We start from the raw sequence: 10,013 nt of genomic DNA on the forward strand, positions 1-10,013 counted from the left end.
TCAAAGTTCTAATTGCATTTTTGCAGATACTGAAAAGCTGATCCTCAAATTTATATGGAATTGCAAAACATCCTGAAGAGCCAAAACAATACTAAAAAAGAACAACAACGTGGAAGGACTCATATTTTCTGATTTCAGAATTTACTACAGTATTCAAAACAGTGTGGTACTGACATAAGTTCAGACATACAGACCAGTGAAATAGAATTGTGGGCCCCAAGCTAAACCCATATACCTATGGTTAACTGATTTTTCAGTAAGAATGTCAAGACCATTAAATAGGTAAAGAAGACCGGGAGCGGTGGCTCAAGCCTGTAATCCCAGCACTTTGGGAGGCCGAGATGGGCGGATCACGAGGTCAGGAGATCGAGACCATCCTGGCTAACACGGTGAAACCCCATCTCTACTAAAAAATACAAAAAACTAGCCAGATGAGGTGGTGGGCGCCTGTAGTCCCAGCTACTCGGGAGGCTGAGGCAGGAGAATGGCGGGAACCCGGGAGGCAGAGCTTGCAGTGAGCTGAGATCTGGCCACTGCACTCCAGCCTGGGCGACAGACCGAGACTCCGTCTCAAAAAAAAAAAAAAAAAAAGAGAAAAAAAATAGGTAAAGAATAGTCTCTTTAACAAATAGTGCTAGGACTTCTGAATATCTATATGCAAAATGATGAAGCTGGACTCCTATCTCATACCATATATGCACTGAAAATGGGTCAACAACTTAAATATCAGAGCTAAAAACTTTTAGATGAAAACACAGGGGCCGGGTGTGGTGACTCACACCTGTAATTCCAGCACTTCGGGAGGCCAAGGCAGAAGGATTGCTTGAGCCCAGGTGTTCAAGACCAGCCTGGACAACCTTACTCTGCCTCAACCAGGCTGAGTAAGACCCTGACTCAATAAAGAAAGAAAATCTAAAAAAACATTTTTGAAAAGAAAACACAGGGATAAATCTTTATGACTCCGGATTAGGCAACAGATTCTTAACTATGACACCAAAAACATGTGTAACAAAATAAAAACATAGGTAAACTGGAATTTCATCAAAACTTACAACTCGGCTGGGTGTGGTGGCTCAGGCCTGTAATCTCAGCACTTTGGAAGCCTAGGCGGGAAGATCACTTGAGGTCAGGAGTTCAAGACCAGCCTGGCCAACATGGTGAAACTCTGTCTCTACGAAAAATACAAAAAATTAGCCAGGCGTGGTGATGTATGCCTATAGTCCCAGCTACTCGGGAGGCTGAGGTGGAAGACTCGTCTGAACCCGGGAGGTGGGGGTTGCAGTGAGCTGAGATCATGCTATTGAATTCTAGTCTGGGTGACAAAGTGAAACCCTGTCTCAAAAAATGGGAAATGAAAATGAAAAATGAAAATCAAAATCACAGTGAGGTACAACTTCATACTCCACTAGGATAGCTATAATAATTAACAGAAAGAAAAAAGACAGGAAAGTAACAAGTATTGGTGAGGATGTGGGGAAACTGCAAGCTTTGTACATTGCTGTTGGGATGTAAAATGATGCAGCTGCTATGAAAAGCAGTTTAGCAGTTCCTCAAAAAGTTAAACACGGAATTACCATATGACTTACACATTTCCACTTTTAACTATATCCCCCAAAGAAATGAAAACCAGTACTCAAACAGATACATTTATACCATTTATACATATGTTCATACCAGTACTATTCACAATAACCAAAAGGCAGGCATAGCCCAAGTGTTCATCAACAGATGAATGGGTAAAAAATTTGTGGTATATACAAACAATGTAGTAGTAGTCAACACAAAAGGGATGAAGTATTGATGCATGCTACAACATGGATGAACTTCAAAAACATTAAGTGAATAAAGCCAGACACCAAAGGTCACATACTATACAATTTCATTTATATGAAATATCCAAAATAGGTAAACCTATAGAGCCACAACATGGATGGCTGCCAGGAGTCAGGGGGGAGAGAGAAAGGGGGAGCAAATGCTTAATGGGTAGAGGGTTCCCTTTTGGGGTGATGAAAGTGTTTTGGAACTACATAGAAACAACGGTTGTATGACATTGTGAATGTACTAGAGCTGAATTATTCACTTCAAAATTATTAGTTTTATGGAAGCTTTACCTCAAGTTAAAAAAACAAAAACAAAAACAAAAATAAACATATCCAGAATGTGACCACTTCTAACGCTACCATTATTACCTGCTCTAAGCCACCAGCAATTCTCTCCTGCCTGTATTACTATGTGTCTGGCACATAGTAGGCAGTCAATTAATACTTGTTGAATGAAGTAAACATAAGCCTTCAGCCACCAGTCTTACCATATTACATTCATGAAAACATGGTGTCAAAGGCCAAAGTATCATTCAGTTCCTGGCCTGAAACATGGGCTGTGTTAACCCCTAGTTCTAAGAGCATCTGTGAAACCCACCATAATAAACTGCAATCTGAAAATCCTTTTGAGTAAACTTAAGAAACAGAATCCCAGCACTTTGGGAGGCTGCGATGGGTGGATCACCTGAGGTCAGGAGTTTGAGACCAGCCTGGCCAACGTGGCAAAACCCTATCTCTATTAAAAATACAAAAATTAGCTGGGCCTGGTGGCATGCGCCTGTAGTTCCAGCTACTTGGGAGGCTGAGGTGGGAGAATGAATCACTTGAACCCGGGAGGTAGAGGTTGTAATGAATGAGATCATGCCACTGCACTCCAGCCTGGGCGACAGAGTGAGACTCCTTCTCAAAAACAAAACAAAACAAAACAAAAACAACAAAAAAACTGATCCATATGTAATCATTTAATGTACACATTAAATGAGAAAAATATAATTTAAAACATTCTCAATCTATGGTTTTGACCTATTCACATCTGATGTCAGTGTTACTACTGTTTCTTTTTTGAACTCTTAAGTTACAAAGAATCAACTTAGCAACTGAACTCACCACATACACATTATAATTAAAAACATATTTTATATCACACCTGTAATCCCAGCACTTTGGGAGGCTGAGGCGGGTGGATCATGAAGTCAGGAGATTGAGACCATCCCGGCTAACACAGTGAAACTCCATCTCTACTAAAAATTAAAAAAAAAAAATTAGCCGGGCGAGGTGGTGGGCGCCTGTAGTCCCAGCTACTCGGGAGGCTGAGGCAGGAGAATGGCGTGAACCTGGCAGGCGGAGCTTGCAGTGAGCTGAGATCGCGCCACTGCACGCCAGCCTGGGCGACAGAGCGAGACTGTCTCAAAATAAAATAAAAAATATATTTTATATCAAAAACCATAATAAGGGAAGTGCTATTTACTACCATACTAGTTGATATAATCTTACGTTAAAAAAACAGGACCCGTGTTCCAGTTCCTATTAAGGAAAGGATCTGTGATGAAAGAGTATGGCTACACGTTATAGCTTGTAACATGTCAGAGCTACAGGCAGGCCCCAGCATTCCAGATGATGGGGAAGAAATTCCTGATTCCCTCTCCAGAAACCAATAAATATAGACTTCCAGGCAGTTTCCAAGTCATTAGTACTTCTTCATTATCTACTGATTTTTTTTTTTTTTTTTTTTTTTGAGATGGAGTTTCTCTCTTGTTGTCCAGGCTGAAGCGCAATGGCACGATCTCGGCTCATCGCAATCTCCACCTCCTGGGTTCAAGCGATTCTCCTGCTGGCCACGCTGGTCTTGAACTGCTGACCTCAGGTGATCTGTCTACCTTGGCCTCCCAAAGTGCTGGGATTACAGGCAAGAGCCACTGCACCAGGCCCTTACTGAAGTATTTTTTTATGTCTTGGATAATCCAGCCTCATCATCTTCGAGGCTCAAGAAAACTTCTCCAATGTCTTGTGTGGATTCTGTGCAGATTTTTTTTTTTTTATCCTTATTCAAACCTCCAGGGTTGAGAACAAATCTAGTCTGTGGTGACAACAGTTGTATAGCTGCCTTGGCACTCAGGAAAAAGTGAGTGTGGTAAGCTCATTAAGTACGATAATTTTCAAAATGCGAAACGCATTATAATGGCAAACTCAAATTCTGTCTTTTCCACATTAGTAAATTTAGCAATTCTATAAGAGCTTAGTTTCTATTTTATAAAAAGTCAGAACTAGGGGGACTATCTCTTCCCCCATTCCTCAGTCATAGCAATCTAACTGACCTTTCTCTAACTGACCTTTCTGATACAAATATATATCAGAAACTCTCTCCACTTCTTTTCTATTCCTACCTAACCCAATCTTTCTTTTTTTCTTGGTACTCACTGGCTATAGCAGCAATCCTTTTTTTTTTTCTTTGAGACGGAGTTTCACTCTTGTCCCCCAGGCTGGAGTGCAACGGTCTCAGCTTACTGCAATCTCCGCCTCTCGGGTTCAAATGATTCTCCAGCCTTAGCCTCCCGAGTAGCTGGGATTACAGGTGCCCGCCACCACACAGGCTAATTTTTTTTTTTTTTTTTTTGTATTTTTAGTAGAGATGGGGTTTTGCCATATTGGCCAGGCTTGTCTCGAACTCCTGACCTCAGATGATCTGCTCGCCTTGGCCTCTCAAAGTGCTGGGATTATAGGCGTGAGCCACCGCGCCCAGCCAGCAAACCTTTATTTCTGACCGTTAATTTGGCTAGACTTTTTTTTTAAGCCAAAATTCAATTCTAGGCAGACACTAGGAGAAATGAATATGGATTTATTATTTACTGAGAAGTTAATATTTTTATTTGACATACAATTTACTACATACCAGGTGCTATTCTAAAATCTTTATAAATATTAATCCATGTAATCATCAGAACAACTGTATGGGGTAGCTATTCTAATTCATCTCATTTTATAGATGAAACCGAGGCACAGAGGGGTCAAGTTTTTGCCCAAAGTCAACCAGCTATCAGGTTATGGATCTGTGATTCAAGTACAGGAAGTCTGATTCCTGAGTCTTGAGCTCTTAACTACTATACTATGCTGCCCTTCATATATAAAGTTGTTCAAAGTGTGTTATTTCATTTCTTTTATCCTTAGGATCAAGCAGAGTATCACCCAAATATTTTTTAAGTTTTTCTTAGAATGAAGGTTAAATAAAAATTTCATTTAATTAGAGGTAGAAGAGATCTTAAAGATATTAATTCCAGCTGGGCATGGTGGGTCCACACCTGTAATCCCAGCACTTTGGGAGGCCAAGGTGGGTGGATCACCTGAGGTCAGGAGTTCGTGACCAGCTTGGCCAACGTAGTAAAACTCTGTCTCTACTAAAAACACAAAAAATTAGCTGGGTGTGGTGGTGGAGGCCTGTAATCCCAGCTACTCAGGAGGCACTTGAACCCGGGAGGCAGAGGTTGCAGTGAGCTGAAACTATGCCATTGCACTCCAGCCTGGGCAACAAGAGTGAGACTCCATCTCAAAAAAAAAAAAAAAAGCTATTAATTCTATCCTTCTCTCTTTACAGTTAAAGAACAGACCTATGGATGCTAAGTAACATTTAGTATTATATTCTAGTGACCTATTCTAATTCTAATTCTTTTTCCAATTTATCATGCTTCTTACTTTATACTTTTATCATTACACAAATGGATAACAATTTTAAGTTTGGCAGGGGTTTCCTGGCTTCTGTTTTCATTTTCATAGAGAATGTTGAGCTGTATCTGTGGCACTTACATATTTCCTCTAATAAGAATGTTTTTGCTGAAATTAAATCTGTAGATATTATAAAGAGAGTAGAAAGTAAAAATTACAAGTCCTTCACATTATTTTCAAATACATAAAAATGTACCAAACCCAAAACAGATCACATGACATCCTAGATGTTTTAAATTTCATACCACTATCTAATCTTTTCACTGCACATCTTTCATCACAAGAAAATTTATCTAAACGTTTCCTTCAGTTATTCTACAAAAGGGCTTTTATCTTTCTGATATACTTTTCTCACTGTTATACATAATAAGAATTATTTTGTATATTTTAGCACATTCCATTTACATTCATTGAAGATAGTAAATTAAGTCAATAAAATCACTTGCAATTAAAACAATTACAAAAACTGTCTTTAATACAATTTAAAATTTTCAGAGTAACTTAAATATGGGAGGCAGGCACAGGAAAGAATTTTTGTTCAATTCTAGGAATGAACAGTACACATGTAAACAGATGACAATAATGGCACATTAAAGATAGACATGCCTTGTTCTCATACATTACTAGTGTAATGAAAACTGATACAACCTTTATGGAAAGCATTTTGTCAACACACAGAAGAGCTCTAAATGTTCATATATATTGACCCAGCAATCCTAGAATTCTACACTAAGGATATAGAAACATGGGTAAGGATTCATATTTTTAAATGTTTGTCATAAAATTATTGATAACATACGATAATTATAAATCAAATTTATTGGTTACAATGAAGTAGTTAAAATATGAGTTTATAGAACTATATAGACCTATCACCATTTACTTCATGCATTATATTGGAACTCCAAACATGTAGATAACGGAAACCAATTTAGATTATTTTAAGAAGGAAAAAAGGAGATGTATTAAAAGGATAGAGAGTGTCTCGCAGAACCCTAAGGTGGGATGAGGCTAAGCTTGGAGAAGAAACCACAACTATAAACAGAACAGTCACAGGACCATCTTTTCTTTCCGTATTTCCACTTCATTTTTCTTTTTCTGCTGACCAGCTTCTCTGCCTTTCAGTCCACATGACAAAGGCTTCTGAATTTACTTCCTCATTGAGAAAACCAGCTCAGACTCTGTACCTGTTCTCAAATCCTAAGGGACGAGATCTTGTAAAGAAAATACAGCCTCCCTATAGGTAAGGGAGCTTTTAGAGAGTTGCAAACTAGGCAGACACCCTAAAAGCTACTTCTTTAGTTGTAGGACCATGGGCTAGGGCTAGTCACATAATCTCTTTACATCTTAGTTTCCTCATCTATAAATGGGGATACTAAGACCTATAATAATCATAACCCTACAGTATAAAAACTATTTCATAGGAACATTTTAAAAATTTCATTAAGATTTTATTTCATTAAGATTTTATTATTATTATTATTATTATTATTATGAGACAGAGTTTCACTCTTGTTGCCCAGGCTTGAGTGCAATGGTGCAATCTTGGCTCACTGCAAACTCTGTCTCCCATGTTCAAGCGATTCTCCCGCCTCAGCCTCCCGAGTAGCTGGGATTACAGGTGTGTGCCACCACACCTAATTTTTTGTATTTTTAGTAGAGACAGGGTTTCACCACGTTGGCCAGGCTGGTCTTGAACTCCTGACCTCAGGTGGTCTGCCCACCTCAGTCTCCCAAAGGGCTAGGATTATAGGCATAAGCCACTGTGCCTGGCCATTAAAGATTGTTTTCTAGGAATTTATATTGGTGGGAAAATTCATTACATAATGTACCACTCGAGGTTCTCTAGAGAAACAAAACCAATAGGATATGTATATCTACATATACAAAGAAAAGTTTAAGTAATTGGTCATGCAATTGTAGAGGCTGGCAAGTCCAAAATCTGCAGGGCAGGCCAAAAGGCTGAAGACCCAGGAAAAAGTTAATGTGTAGCTCAAGTCTGAAACCATTCTGTTGGCAGAATTCACTCTTCTCTGGGGGAGGTCAGTCTTTCTTCTCTTAAGGCCATCATTTAATTGGATAAGACCTACTCACATTATGGAGGGTAATCTGCTTTACTCAAAGTCCACTGATTTAAATGTTAAACTCATCTAAAAACTACCTTCAGAAAAACATCTAGATTAGATGTTCTGATCATTTTTGATAAAAAATCTGAGTACTTTGGCTGGCCATGGTGGTCAAGGCCTGTAATCCCAGGAAGGCCAAGGCGGGCAGATCACTTGAGGTCAGGAGTTCCAGACCAGCCTGGCCAACATGGTGAAACCACACCTCTACTAAAAATACAAAACTTAGCTAGGCGTGGTGGTAGGCGCCTGTATTCCCAACTACTGGGGAGGCTGAGGCAGGAGAATCGCTTGAACCTGGCAGGCAGAGGTTGCAGTGAGCCAAGATCAGGTCACTGCACTCCAGCCTGGGCAACAGAACAAGACTCCATCTCAAAAAAAAAAAAAAAAAAAAAAAAAAAAATCTGAGTAGCTTTACCCAAATAAACTGATATATAAAATTAATAATCACGTATAATATTAAATAAAAATAAACTCCACATATAATATGGTCCCAACTATTTCCAAATTGTAAGGAAATGAAAAATTAACATTAGCTTTTTCTTTTTTTTAATTTTTAAATTTTTCTAAGTCTTCTATAAATTTCAGTACTTATCTTGCTTGTTCTCTTAGCAGAATAACAATGTTAACTTGTAGCTTCCCTCTGTACTACATTCTTTTTTTTTCCTTTCTTTTCTTTTTTTTTGAGACGGAGTCTCGCTCTGTTACCCAGGCTGGAGCTCAGTGGCGCAATCTCGGCTCACTGCAAGCTCCGCCTCCTGGGTTTACGTCATTCTCCTGCCTCCGCCTCCCGAGTAGCTGGAACTACAGGGGCCCGCCACCTCGCCCGGCTAGTGTTTTGTACTTTTTAGTAGAGACGGGGTTTCACCGTGTTAGCCAGGATGGTCTCGATCTCCTGACCTCGTGATCCGCCCGTCTCGGCCTCCCAAAGTGCTGGGATTACAGGCTTGAGCCACCGCGCCCGGCCAGTACTACATTCTTTTTATGATACTGTCCAATCTACACCCCTCTCTTCTGAAAACATCCCCCACTTGGACCCAGCAGTGTGGCCCTGGAGATATGCCCATCCCTTGTGATCCTGTTCCCTTGACCACAGCTACTTGGATCAGGAATGGACACTTGGCCCTAGGGAAGCAAAACCACTGGCTATGCTGAGCCAATCAGATTCTTTTTTCTAAAAGTAGCTGCAAATAAAGTCAGAAAGAGAGTCTCTACTGTGTGCTTGAACTTATAAAAATAGAACTATGAGTGAGGCAGACATGTGTGTATGAAAACAGAGAGAGAGAAGAAAGCAGCAGAAATAAGAGACCATGCAACCCTAAGAAACAAAGATTGAGAGTGGACCTTTAGTTCTGATAGGGGTCCAGAGTCTGGTTCCAATCCCTCAGAAGGTCCAAAAGCACTTTCTTACCCTTGGCTTCCATGAGATGCCCCTTCTAGCCTTCAAATAAATGTCCTCTTTTTGCTTAAGCTAGTCCAAATAAGTTTTTTACTAGAACCCCCAGCACATACATAGACTATCCCTAAGATATAGTCTTACCTCTCAAACTGCTATTTTTCATATTCTGTTACAGGTTTTCTTCTGTTTTCTTTTGAGACAAGGTCTCACTCTGTTGCCCAGGCTGGAGTGCTGTGGTGCCTTCAAAGCTCACTGCAGCTTTGACCTCCTGGGCTCAAGGGATTCTCCCATCTCAGCCTCCTTAGCAGCTAGGACTACAGGCATGAGCCGCAACACGTGGTTAATTTTTTTTTTTTTTTTTTCCCGTAGCACCCGGGTCTCACTATGTTGCCCAGGCTGGTCTTGAACTCCTGGCTCCAGCAATCCTCCAGCCTCGGCCTCCCAAAGTGCTAGGATTACAAGCATGAGCCACCACATCCAGACTGTTTCAGGTTCTTTTTACTCTATCCATTCTTTGAATATTGATATCTTTAAAGATTCTTTTCCTAGACCCTCTGCTATTTATTTTGAGAAAAGATCTCACTCCATCCCCCAGACTGACGTGCAGTTAGCGCGGTCATGGCTCACTGTAGTTTTAACTTCCCAGGCTTAGGTGTTTCTCCCACCTCAGCCTTCCAAGTAGTTGGGACTACAGGCACATGGCACCATGCCTAGCTATTTTTTTTTGTATTTTTCATAGAGAATGGGGTTTTGGCTGGGCACAGTGGCTCATGCCTGTAATCCCAGAACTTTGGGAGGCTGAGATGGGTGGCTCACTTCAGGTCAGGAGTTCGAGACCAGCCTGGCCAATGTGATGAAACCCCATCTCTACTAAAAATACAAAAAATTAGGCATGGTGGCAGATGCCTGTAATTCCAGTCACTCAGGAGGCTAAGGCAGAACAATCACTTGAAC

The 10,013-nt window shown here is 40.3% G+C and overlaps 1 protein-coding gene and 1 long non-coding RNA gene across 3 annotated transcripts in view; both read right to left on the reverse strand.

The window, feature by feature from the left end:
- The window catches only part of SGPP1 (sphingosine-1-phosphate phosphatase 1), a 48,199-nt gene that overhangs the window by 20,584 nt on the left and 17,602 nt on the right, over window positions 1–10,013 (reverse strand). The gene's annotated exons all lie outside the window — the stretch shown is intronic.
- On the reverse strand, window positions 2,107–8,069 carry LOC144330284 (uncharacterized). Its single transcript, XR_013396323.1, has 2 exons — window positions 7,307–8,069; window positions 2,107–2,530 (listed from the first exon to the last, which is right to left on the reverse strand). It is a non-coding gene; the product is annotated as an uncharacterized LOC144330284 (long non-coding RNA).

The sequence above is a fragment of the Macaca mulatta genome, chromosome 7 (assembly GCF_049350105.2).
Source record: "Macaca mulatta isolate MMU2019108-1 chromosome 7, T2T-MMU8v2.0, whole genome shotgun sequence".
NCBI classification, from domain to species: Eukaryota; Metazoa; Chordata; class Mammalia; order Primates; family Cercopithecidae; genus Macaca; species Macaca mulatta.